General features: G+C 39.4%; 1 protein-coding gene across 1 annotated transcript in view; it reads right to left on the reverse strand.

Moving 5' to 3' along the window:
* LOC577442 (neuronal acetylcholine receptor subunit alpha-10) overlaps positions 1-13,921 on the reverse strand; it is a 74,144-nt gene that overhangs the window by 44,847 nt on the left and 15,376 nt on the right.

Here is a 13,921-nt window from a genome sequence, read left to right on the forward strand (position 1 = left end):
CAAATTTAATTTGTTGGAAAAACACTTGGAATTTGGGAGCACATAGACTCGGAATCATGTCTGTTACGTCTGACTATGACATTTATAATGTCTCCGCAAAGCAAGCAAATACCGAATTACGTCGAAACTATGAAACTGATACGTTCACTGGTGTAGGAACATGCAATAGAAGTAAAATAAGAAATGCAGACTTATGACGTTCTTCTACAGGAAATGTCTCGTTTTCATGACAACACGTTAAAGGCAGGAATATGGTTATGTTTTATATGGAATTTGTTTGAAAGGAATGAAACGTATGGAGTTAACTCAAAAATTGACTGACACCAACCTTGCTTCCATTGCTTCCATGTTCACTCTTATTCAGAAAGCGTGTTGGCGAGAATAAAAATCTTGTTTGCCGTTGAAAACAGATGTTGACAAGTTTGTATGTGACTGGAATTCCACGTTGATAGCAATAAAGATGTAAATATTATTTTAGTGCGTCATGCACATTTTCTCCATCTCTGGAGGACAATTAATTATGTTGAATATTATTCTTTTTACAAGATGAATGGAAACGACTATTTCTTGTACATTTACATTCATTTGTTTATCCCTTTCTTATGTCCCCGTACACTTTCTCTTCCTTTTTGTTCCTGCTAAATATCCAACCCATCGCTGCAATGAAGGATGTTCATCCAAACATTAAGTATCACCTTTAATCTCTTCTCCTTTTCTTCAAAATGAGAATTAATTATCGTGAATATTAATCTCATTCGCAGTTTCCTCCTACAATTACACGGACATCCATACACTGGCATCGATTCCCTCACCCTTTGTGTTAAGACTATGACATATCTTATGACGTATCCTAACTTGATTATCATATTCAAGATCAATATCATATCTTCCTCATCCGACCTTCATACCATCTTAATCAAATCCATCCTCCATAGAATGTTTACGATCATAGTACATGACACCGGATGAGGATATTGGGGGCGGAGAAGATAACCTTGGGAGGTACATTGTATTGCGGAGAAGAAGAAAAGAAAAAAAATATCTAAGACATGAATTGCAACAATGACATAGTCGTGTTGACAAGGCATGTGGGGGTTCGTGTCATGTTGTATCCTAGAGACGTGATATGACTTGGTGCAAACAATGCCGTAGCTACGGGAACACTAAGGGCATGGGCCCCCGTCGAATGTCGAAAAATAGATGGAGGAGATAGAGAGAGAGAGAGAGAGAGAGAGAGAGAGAGAGCAAGAGTGAAAAGGGCTCACGAAAGAAGCTGATACGACCACTCACATACCAACTCCGATCGGTGGCATCGATCACTAGCATTAGAGAGAGAGAGAGAGAGAGAGAGGGGGGAGGGAGATACAGAGACAGAGACAGAAAGAGAAAGAAAAGGATAATCAAAGGAACTCGAAAGAAGCTGATGCAACCCCTTCCATACTTACCCCTCCCTCCGATCAGTGGCATCGCTCACTAGCAATTTAGCCTGGCCCCTTAAACAGTGGCGCAGCAAGGGCCCAGACATTGTGGGGCTTGCACAGGCATCGTGGGGTGTTGATCTTATCCATGGTTGATATACAATTTACCGGGCTTATACTTGGGAGGAGTGTGAGTGAATAGGCAGTAGAGTTTCTTCTCATGTTCATTTCTTCCTTTCCCCTGTGTCCAACAGTATTTATCTTTGCTATGGGCACGTGGCCTATGGCCCCACGTCACACGTAGCACTATTACCCCATGGCACCTGTGCCCCTCTATGGCATGCAACCCTCTGCGCCACTGTCTGCTGACTAAGATCGGATGTGTCATCCTGATCTAGATCAGACAAAATATGGTTTTCCAAGACAGATTGAAATCTTTTACACGACGGATGGCGGGTAATCGTTACACGCCACAGAAATGCTTGAAATTAAAACGATTTCCATCCACGTCTCTGCCTCTGATATGACGTGTCAGCTATAACTTTCCTTTTTGTTTGATGAGGGTGAGGGTAGAAACCATATATGGAAAGAGTGTAATTCTGACCAAATAAAAGTTAGGACTATGGTTAGGTCCCTTGCCACTTGAATGTGATGCCACTTAGGGTAAGATAAAGTGCGTAGCAGTGAAAGATCCTATATGCCATCAACTTCAAAAAAGAGAAATGATGAGTGACGGCGAAGAGAGAGAGAGAGAATAATGATAGAAGCAAAAGGAAATTATAGAAGATTGTAGAGAGGCATATTAAACAGAACGAGGTAGAGAGCTAACGAAGAAAAGAGTTGAATGTACAAATGATAACACACGAAAAAAGAATCGAAAGCCCTGGTATTTATAATATCACAACTCTAGATAATTAGATGCACGGATGTAAAAGGAAGTTCCTGTTATTATCAGGATGATTGTTTTGTTTGAAAAGGGGGAAGAAAAATTGAAGACCAGTTAATAACTGATATCGGGGACTGATTACCCCCCTCCCCTCAATTCCTAAAAAAACAAAACAGACAATGAAGACTGGTTCTGTATTTTGTCAGCTTATCAGGGCTAATGTAAATATGATTTTTAATAAAAAATGAATAGAGAGGAAATTGAAAACGAACATGGACCAATAGAAGGTTAGATATTTTTAGGAGAGGGAAGTAGGGGATAAGCAGCCGTCAGTGAAGCTACTGGTATAAAGTCCTGAAAGCCATGATCGTGGAAACGGCGACTATTTATGCGTGACCAAGGAAGGAAGCTCCTGTGACGTGACGTAATGAAAATACCGTTCGGGCTAAATGCGATTCCGATAAAGGGAGGAGAGGGGGGATGAGGCGAGAGGAATTATAAGGGGGGATTGGCCGAGGGATGAAAGATGCGACGTGCAAACCAAACGAACAGAATTTCGGTCTGAAAGACATGTTGAGCTGAGTATTGGAAACATGTCAAGCGCTTTTCAGGAATCAACGGCAGCTGCCAGAATAAGACACCCTAGGATCAGCGAGAAGAAAGAAGAGATGAAGATATCCTAGGTGAATGAGTTCATGTGTGCAACATAGTCTTAACGATTTAGATATGATGTGTCGCCCTCATTAAAAAAAAAATAGTCGATAATTATTGAAAAAAGAGTATTCTTCATTCGTTCTGTCACATCGCGTTCCAGATATTCTAGAAAAAAACATGAATCTTACATATCGATATTTTGTTTCAATTTTGATCATGAATTGTCCATGCCCAACAGGGCAAATATTTTCCAAGCATTAACTTTCGCTACAGTGATTTTGTTCTCCTTTTTAAGTTCGAATTATGTGATTGCTATTGAGATATTAAAATGTTTCTTATCAACTGTTTTAGATAGATATAGCATCATATGCATTACTTGATATTTCTCTTTTTTAAATTGAGTAATATCATTAATTTAATGATAATATGGTTATAGCGCCGATATCCGCCAGGCTCTGACGCTCATGGCGCTGTACAATATTACAATCAAGACCATATCACTTTCTTAACTAAAGTAAAGACAACTAAAACAATACAAATTATTAAACTATAGCCATTAGCACTGACTAGAAGTATTGTTTATGTAGTTACATTTATTACAGCTGTCTCAAGTTACAATATGTTTTAAATGAGTGGAGGCCTAGCTTTTTACAGAATAAATAAATATCAGAGGTGTTCTGCAAAATTCCACACCACCAGGCCTGTTCAATACAAACAAACAACAGCCGCATCAGAACTTTGTGTTATTTGTGTAAAACGTTTTGCTTGCGCTGTGCGGTAAAGAATTTGAAACTGTATTACAAACTAATTATTGAACACCCAACAAACACAATTCACCTTGTCTTTTATGTTTAATTATGTAATATTCGAATGTTAATTAGAATACATACATAAGTACGTGTGGAAGAGAAGTAAAGAAATGACCCGACTGCTGTCGACAAAGTAATGTGTTTATATACAGTGCTGGCAAACAATTCGAACAGTAAAAGGGAGATGCATTTTCGACCGGCTTCTAAACCCACACCATGATGAGTGCAGTCGTCCGATTGATCTGTTTGCATGAGAGAATTTAAAGAGAAAATCCGCCTTTGATTTGATTGAATTGTATTACAACGTGGAGAGGATAAAGACCAGAAGAGCAAATGCTATTCGATAGATTTGTTAACTCGTTTGCTTCAGGGGCAAGGTATTATGTAACCTTGCATTTTGAAATAAGAACATTAGGAATTTGTTTAATTTAATTCTATACATTTTCCCACTCAAATATCCAAAAATTAAAATGACATATATAAACCACACAGTATTACAATATATAATAAAACAAATGAATTATACAAGTAACGAAATACTAATAAGTATGTATACATAATAAGATAAGTTTACAGAGTACATTTAAGTTGGAGAATAAGGCAAACTATTTTATGATTTAACTGAGAGGGGGAAAAGGGAATCTCGGAAAAGCTAGACTTGTTGAGCGAGATTCCCAGTATAAATTAAGCACCAGAGACTAGACCATCGTCAACGTGCATTAAATTTGATTGCCTTCATTTTATTGTGTGCATGACAATAAAAAAATTCAATTAAATTCAATTCAATCCTGCACATGTCAGCCCCCAGGGATGTAATAATCTCTTTAAATATTCATGCGAGACTGGAATAGCAGATACTATTTGATAGATTTCTTCACTCGTTTGGTTTAGGGGGAATGGTGTTATGTAAACTTGCCTTTTGAAATGAGAACATTATGGAAATAATAATTCTCTTCAAACATTTATGCTAATGGGAATATTGTGTGAGACCAAAGTATGTGAAGTGCCATTCATGGTTCAGATTGGGTTCCGATATAAGTGAAGTCAAAGCAGTAATTGTCTTTCCAGACATTTTTCTTACATTTTAAAACTAAAAGCAATGACATCATTTATCAAAAATATATTACAATTATAATTTAAAAGTTCGGGAAGAATGCATGAAAACCCGCTAGAAAGCAAGACGCATGTGTTGAGTCTATCGAATCTAATTGATTACATCATAACAGTTGTACAGATTTTAGAAAACCTTTTCCCATGCCAGCAACACATTATCACCTGGTATTATTTCATTTATTTATCATATTTTTTATCAAGGTATCGTGCCATGACGAAGTAATGTTTGTCTAAGAAGCATCATACTTTATTTCTTTTCATTCCATCCTCAAGCAACCGATGCAACTTTAAACCCCACTTTTCACGTTTTCACCTCGTAAAGGTAAGGGTCCAGGGTTTATCAATCACTTCCACACCTCATGCTACCCATTACGAATTCGTGAGGCGTACAATGTCTATTACTGCCCTTTCGCTTCCTGTCTTTTAACGGAGTATTGGATGTCATATATTGCAGTGTTTGTTGATGGTAACTAGACCAAGTAGATGCAATTAGAAATGGAAATAAAAGGATATTTGAAAGACTTTTTGGCATACAAGGCTTTCCTTCATCTGAAAGGCCCTAGACGCAATAAGGGCAGTAGATCTCAAAAGATATTTTTAAAGTTTATGAAAAGTACTAAAATACCGAATACATTTTAGCTGTTTTGGAGGGTAGGGGTTAGAATTAGAGTACTTGAATTTGCATAAAGCTTCCTGAACATGCTCGCCAAACCGTCCTAGAAAATCGTAAAACGGGTTGTGGTCGGGGTAGAATGTGTATATAATGTCCACACTACGATTCTACTTCGTTCATAAACTGTCCTCAAACGTCCATCTCGTCTGTACCCTGTCCACAGTCAGTTCATATCCACTTCAGATCGGGTAAATTAGCCATTTCCAAACAGTCCAAGCCCGTCCGTAGTCAGTTTAAACCCGTTCTTGACTAGTTCTACCTCGTTTCCAATACGTCCAAACCCATTCTAATTTGTTCTAACTAGTTTGTAACCCGACCACCCCGTTTAGAGACAGTTCAACTCGTCCTCATCTCGTTCTTAGTGCGTTCGAACGCGTGCAACCCCGTCGTGGCTCGAGGGCTATACAAACCCAGCGCATTCTTGCCATTGCTTATCCCCGTTCAACGCTTTATGCTGTGAAGCTCACGACATTCGAATTGGGTCTGTTTGCCAACGGGATGAACACGCAAACGGAACCGGTCGTACTGCTTATTGATGCTTGACCACGTCACGTTTTAACACGTTCCTAGAAGGATCGAAGTGCGGCAATTCTGTTCGTAGAACGTCCATCTCGTTTTAAGTACGTTGTCACTCACTCTAATTGCAGGACGGGGACAATTTTGAACAGGCTCAAAGTTCTAGAGTACCCATCCCGTCCAAGCCAGTCCGAGTTCGTCCAAGACGTTCTTAAACATATCGTAAACAGTTGCTACTACGTTCAGTCCGTTCGCACACAGTTGGAGCCCGTTTTGCAACTTTTTCCAGAACGTAGTGAGAACTAGTTTGGTGTGATGGGGGCTTAAGAAAAAGAATTATCGATCACTCTGTTTAATGGGTAAATTTTGTTTCCTGTTTTTCATCGTTTTCATCTATTTTGTTTTTCATTCATCATTATAATTGAGCTGCCCTTGGAAAAAACACGGCCTTATAGACGCCCTCAAAAAGTCACATTTATAAAAAGATATGTACACAAACGAATATAAAAGACGAGTAGTTCTTTTGTCCCCTATTGTTTAACCATATCCTGTCTCAATTGCTCTTTACACAGACTGTGATAATGAATTCCTATTATCAGCAGAAAAGAGCTATCAACGACTTCCTCTTCTTCTTCTTCTACTACTACTACTACTACTACTTCTCTTTCTTCTTTTCTTCTTCTTCTTCTTCTTTTTCTTTTTCTTCTTCTTCTTCTTCTTCTTCTTCTTCTTCTTCTTCTTCTTCTTCTTCTTCCTCTTCTTCTCCTTTTTCTTCTTCTTCTTCTTATTCTACTTTTTTTTCTTCTTTTCTATTTCTTCTTGTCCGTCTTTGTCTTCCTCTTCTTCTTCTTCTTCTTCTTCTTCTTCTTCTTCTTCTTTTTCTTCTCCATCTCCTTCTTCTTTTTCTTCTTCTTCTTCTTGTTTAAATAATGAATCCTAAAACGTTTCATCCGCAAGGACGCCCCCCCCCCCCAGGGCGTTATCCACTGCAACCTACAACAACGAAAGAACATGGAATTGTATACCTTATTGATACCACTCTTTGCCGGGTACAAACAGACATTCCCTTAAAATAAACCGGTGTGGTTGACATGCCATGGGTAAGGTTCGAGCCTACACGACAGAGCTGAATCAATAGGGACTTTTCGATTTGCCCGTTCACTAGTGGACTGCGACGTATGCGGTCACTTTTGAAGCAGTGCGCATGCGCATCGACGAGCTCATCGTTCGTAGCAGAATTCTCGAACGCGTACGCCCTTGTTTTGCCGTCGTTCGCAAACTGTGACGATACATGTTCGTAAGCAATCTTTTGTAGGCACGAAACATCACATTGAAGTCACAAAATGGACCCAATTGACCTAATTCTAGAACCGGAGAGTGGTGGAAGCGTGCATTCTCTTAAATTAACACATTTTCGTGTCTGTAATTGCCCTTAAATCAAAATTGTTGCAGAATAATTCATAAAATGAACACTTTTATTTATGCATCGCCAATTTGTTGCAGCATATTTTTCGAGATCAGTCCCATGCGTCGAATTTGGTGTGTTGTATCTTTAGCTTCTCGATTGAATTTCGCGCTCAATAAGCAGAATAATTCATAAAATGAGCACATTTTATTTATGCATCGCTAATCTGTTGCAGCATAATATTTGAGAACAGTCTCATGCAACGAATTTGGAGTTGGATCTTTAGCTATTCGATCGAATTTCGCGCTCACCAAGCGAGCGTCGTAGTTGTGTAAAATCGAAAAGGTAACGAACAACAGTCAGCGTGCCTCGTCAACCCTGCTTAAAAATGACCGCGTACGTCGCAGTCCACTTATAAACGTGCAAATCGAAAAGTCCCTAATACCAAAGAAAGAACATGCTTATTACTCCTATTATTCACAAGCCTTTATTACAAACATCAAGTTCATGGGTTCTACTGCATTGTACCGCGTTGGACGAGCTGTGGAAATCAATCGACTGACCAACATCAGCCACTCAAAAAGTAAAATCTAAGTGGTCTTAAAAGAATTGATCGGAGAACCAGTGAATCACTTAGAATATTTAAAAGGTAAACCCGATACAGATGGGTGACGAGTAGTTCCGTTCAACCGTTAAATTTCCTGAATAACGAAATGTAGATAGGGGCTTAGGAGGTGAGGTTGTTTTTTTAGTTGACTAAATGCACAGGACTCATTGATTTGAAAGAGCACTTCTTATTTGAACGAGCAAAGAGGGGAGAGTTTAGTTTGTTTGGTTGTGCTTGTAGTGTCATTTATTTTTTCTTCTGTCGAGGAACGTGTATCGCAATCTATCTTGCTAGAGATGACATCTGCTCTTGCATTGGTAACGGAAAGGAGAACAATGCGATAAAATACGTTTGAAAAGCTCATGTCAGAACATGAAAGATGAATGCGTTTATTTGTTCAAAACACACAATTCTTTAAACTCATATCCTATGAATATCTTATTGAAGATGAAACCCTTTCATCTTTCCTGCGGAAGAGCAATCGAGGTTAATAAAGGTTTTAAATCACGCTTTAGAAAGGGGCTGTCGGATAGTACCTCAGTCATTTCGCAAAATCTATTCCGAACCGACTCCAAAACCGTCCGATTTTTGGGTATTTGGGATAATGTAAATGTTGGTTTGGTTTGTCATCTGTCTAGTTAGTGTGCTTGGGAAGTAATATAGAATAGAGGGACGTTATTTTCTTTTTCATTTTTTCCATGCAATCTACGTTTTGAGAGACTCGACTTTCTTTAGAAAAAATGACCCCATCAATCTGCTTAATATGTAAACTTTCGATGATTTTCTTGATTGAAAAGCGAAAGTTAATGCCTCATGACCACGAACCAAAAGTAGAAAAATGTGAAAAAATGACCCCATAAATCTCCTTATGCAAACTTTCTATAATTTTCTTAATCGAAAAGCGAAAGTAAATGCCCCATGACCACGAACAAAAAGTATAAAAATGTGATAGATGAAAGTGGAGATCACTCGCTATTTATTAAATGATCTCAGAAATGTTTAACGACGTAGAACCATTTAATGTTATGGGTGACAATCAGCGTACTATCTCAAAGTTGGCCCCTTGAGCCCCCTGAGCACCCTGTTCCACTGGCTCTGCACATCGCTCAAAGAAACAGATCATTCAAACGATGAAAGACGATACTTGAAATATTAAGCCCCCATCACACCAAACTAGTTCTCACTACGTTTTGGAACCATCCTAGAAAATCATAAAACGGGTTGCTGTCGGAGTAGAATTTGTAAATAATGTCTATAATACGACCCTGGTTCGTTCATAAACAATCCTCAATACGTCCATCTCGTCTATACCCCGTGCACAGTCAGTTCATATCAAGTTCCGATCGGGTAAATTTGCCATTTCCAGGCAGTTCAAGCCAGTCCGTAGTCAGTTTGTACCCGTCATCTACTAGTTCTAACTCGTTAAGAATACGACCAAACCCACTATAACAAGTTCAGAGACAGTTCAGCTCGTCCTCATCTCGTTCGTAGTGCGTTCGAACGCGCTCCTAAAGCGTGTGGAAGCACGTCCTGGCTCAAGGGTTATACAACCCGAGCGCGTTCTTGTTATTTCTTATTCCCGTTCAACTTCAACGATTCAAGCTGTGCAAATCAAGACATTCAAGTGAAGCCCCCATCACACCAAACTAGTTCTCACTACGTTCTGTAAAGTGTTGCCAAACGTGCTCAAACTGTGCGCGAACGGAGTAAACGTAGAAGCAACTGTTTACGATCTGATTAAGAACTCTATGGACGGGCTCGGACTGGGTTGCACTGGAAGGGTGCTCTAAAACTTTGAGCCTGTTCAAAATTGTCCCCGTCCCGCAATAAGACGGACTGACAACGTACTAAAACGAGATGGACGTACTACGAACGGAATTACCGTACTTCGGTCCTACTAGGAACGTGTTACGAACGAGGTAGAATGAGTTAAGAACTGGTTTAAATTGATTACGGACGGGCTTGGACTGCTTGGAAATGGCAAATTTACCCGATCTGAACTTGATGTGAACTGAATGTGAACGGGGTACAGACGAGATGGACGTATTGAGGACTGTTAATGAACGATCTAGGATCGTATTATAGACATTATTTACATATTCTAACCCGACCATTACCCGTTTTTGAACGATTTTCTAGGAGTGTAACACGTCCAAGTAGGATCGAATTACGGCAATTCCGTTCATAGTACGGCAATCAGTCCGTTTGTAGTACGTCCTCCTCGTTTTAAGTACGTTGTCACTTCGTCTAATTGCAGGACGGGACAGTTTTGAACAGGCTCAAAGTTCTAGAGCAGTCTCCCGTATAGCCAGTCTGAGCCCGGCCATGAAGTTCTTAAACATATCGTAAACAGTTGCTACTACGTTCAACTCCGTTCGCACACAGTTTGAGCCCGTTTGGCAATATTTTCCAGAACGTATTGAGAACTAGTTCGGTGTGATGGTGGCTTAAGATAAAGAGAAATGTGAAAAGGCGGGTACAAAGGGGTGCCGAGTTCCGATTTTCCCCTACACTAAACCGCTGAAGGGTACACGCCACCGGTTTCCAATATACGCCAGTGAAACTCGGATATAACAAGCGAAAAGCATGTAATGCGTAGGAGTTCAACTTAATTACTGAAACCAATAAATCGAATGGAATCACACAAAGACTTGTTGCTATGGATAGTATGCCACTCATGATTCACACATGTGTATAGGAAAAGTCAAGGCTTTATTCTCGTTTCCTAATCAAACAGCTTGAAATGTCACAATGATACTCTACCAGAAGAACTTTGAATAAACAGACAGACAAAACCCATCGCAAATAGACAATAAACGTCAATCACATATTTGGATAATATCATGTTGCCGTGGAAGGAATATCTCAGGAATTATATTGTATTGAGTGTCAACGTCTGATAATGTGATTCCAAGTTCTTCAGTGTACATATTTTGAATACTTAGTTTAAACAAAAATAGAATTATGCTTATGTGCGATGACAAATTTAAAGATAAAGACTATTCATTACATTTTTAATCCCTAGTGTATTGTACAATCATTATCAATAGTATATACTTTATTACTGTCTTTGAATTGTACACCGTGAAAAAGCATCACAAAGTAATGAGTAGTTCGATAGCTATATATCAACCCTCTTACGAAAACGCGAAATTGTTAGGATATGTGTTGAAGAAATTTTGTAATTGTTCTAATCAGCGGCACGACTGAATTATTCTTTTTCTATCTAAATAAAGCAAAATGCTGTACGTTCCATATATTGCTTTAATGAAATTGGACTTACTTTCCTGTCTGAAAGCCGATAAAAAAACAATAATTTTTCTCGGTTCGATAGGCCTTTCTGACGTGGGGACTTATCAAGCTATAATTCGGTGCGATGGGACTCTTAACAAAGTTGAGATGTCACTTCATTGCCATCCAACTCCACCTGAATATTCACCAAACCATAAGGTGAACAACTCGAGTCCTTTTGGGAATAAGCGAATGCTTCATCACGTGACCGACATTTACTGCCAGAGATAACAACGTCGGTTCGGCATCGCGTCGGTGGTTGCCGGTGATTGGCATTCAACGCAAGCTGACACGCTTTTAAGTCTATAACCAGGTTAACCTATGCCCGCTTGTGTTCTAGGAGTCATTTTGTTGACGCGCGAATATGACAGTGACTTGCTCGGTCTCTGACGCACCAGTTGAGAGGGACATCGTACACAATATGAAAGCAAAGTGAACTGCGCAATTATTACATTGAATTCATGGCGTATGTCCTTTATGCTGTCACGGGCTTCATTAGCGCATCTAATAACGCAAATAAATAACGCGCCTCGTGCATATGTGCAGAGTTGGTGTGTGTGAGACACTTCACTGTCACCTGACTCAATCTCAATACGCCATTAAATTCCATCCCCTGCTGGGTATCAGCGAACGCTTCATCACGTGACCGACATTGACTGCCGAAGATAACAACATAGGCTCGGCGTTGCGTCGTGCTACATTAGTTGTCGATCAACGCAGGATCACGCGTTTAAAAATGTCAGAGCAGGAATAGAATTTAGTGAAATTTACAATAGATTTCTGGAATGCCAATCGAGGGTAAAGATGACAAGATGTTATGACTACTTGCATACCCTATAAGTCAGCTTCCCTCACACCGACCACCGTTCCAGGAACATCATGTATTTCTATGTATAATGGAGCACAGAGATTCAACTGAACATTTTTTAAGTGAATGAATCTGCTTTAAGAATATGCGTAGATCTAGACCTGAAAAGGTGGTATATGCATTCCTATACAAAGTTCTGTAAAACCTTACTTGGCATTCAAAATAAACAGCAGAAACAAAAAGCTACAACAATAACAATAACGACAACAATGCCCAGTCTACATTTTTGTATCTATCTTTTCCGACTCCCTCTCGCGCTTCATTCCCACTCAATAGCCATCTCCATTAGATTGGAATCGGAGTCTAGGGCAATCAGGGAAACGATGATGACGTCATCCTATCAATTGCCTGTTGCTGGACAACAACACAAGACGTAATCGTCGTTTTTGCCTTTAATGGACTCCAATATCCGCAAAATTACCGCCACACTAGCATAATCTAAAAATACACTGATAATTCAATGGTTGTAAAAGAGATATGATTGGGAGAGAGAAAGAGATTGGGGAAGGAAGGGCATTACATGGATATACTTGCTTATAGAAAGAGCGAAAGAGTGGGAGAGGAGGGATAGAGAGACAGGGAGAGAGGGAGTGAGAGAGAGAGAGAGAGAGAGAGAGAGAAAGAGAATTAGAGGGTGGATGATACAGACATAGACATGCAAAGGAAATAGGAAAGAAAATGCATTTGTCAATAGAAAGAGAGAAAAGGGAGAAGGAGAAAGGAGGGGGAAATGTAAAAAGAGAAAGGGAATGTGAGGTACATTATTTTTAAGGGCACGTTAGTGCAATTGGCAAAGCCAGATTTTGTGAATGCCATTCTCATTTGATTAAATATCCTCACCCTGGCGCACTTTTCTGGCTTATTGATATACTTTTCCCCCTCATGCTTTCCTTGCGAGAAAAAAAAGAGCCGCACCTCAATATATGTTCCTCGTCACAAAACAGACAGGACAGTGAAAGCTTCATTAATCAGCTTTATCGTGCCTGCCTTCGCCCCGGACCCATCTAACAAAAAAGTGCATTCTGATGTAAGCTCGAGATAGAGTGGAGGCTTCATCCGGGCTATTTTTGCATACAAACCAAAGACTCCCCCTCCCCCTCTCTCTCTCTCTCTTTCACCATCGCGCTCTCCCTTTTCCGAGGGGCATTTCTATTAGTCTTTCATTTATCTTCAAAATACCCTTCATGAAATCCAACTTGGCGATCAAAACATATACGTCTTGCACCTCATGTTATGGCGGTCTGTTTTTATGACGTTTTTTTAAGACGGTCGAAGTTTCAAAATATTCTCGTATATATTGGGCCTAAGGCCCTATTGATACAGACAAATAAAAACAATCAGAGAAGTAGATTTGTTTTTCAGTAATATATTTGTATACAGAGTTCCCAGATTTGAAGGCTGAGTTAGGTTAAAGCTCATAATCTATACAGGCAATGCCAATGGACATACAAAATAAAGAACAAAGGATGAAAAAGAAACACACACGAAATATATTCGTTTTGGTTGCTAATTACTAGAATAATATTATGATATACTGATTGTGCCTATCAAACTGCAAGTAAAGGTCGTCAAATCTGTTCTAAATATCTTTCAAGATTTACTATGCTATGCTATCAGGTGTACTAAAGCAATCTATCGAGGGTTTCACTCTAGAAAAGAAATATTGAGCTGATTTCTCTTT

The sequence above is a fragment of the Strongylocentrotus purpuratus genome, unplaced genomic scaffold (genome assembly GCF_000002235.5).
Source record: "Strongylocentrotus purpuratus isolate Spur 01 unplaced genomic scaffold, Spur_5.0 spur5_scaffold_5, whole genome shotgun sequence".
NCBI classification, from domain to species: domain Eukaryota; kingdom Metazoa; phylum Echinodermata; class Echinoidea; order Camarodonta; family Strongylocentrotidae; genus Strongylocentrotus; species Strongylocentrotus purpuratus.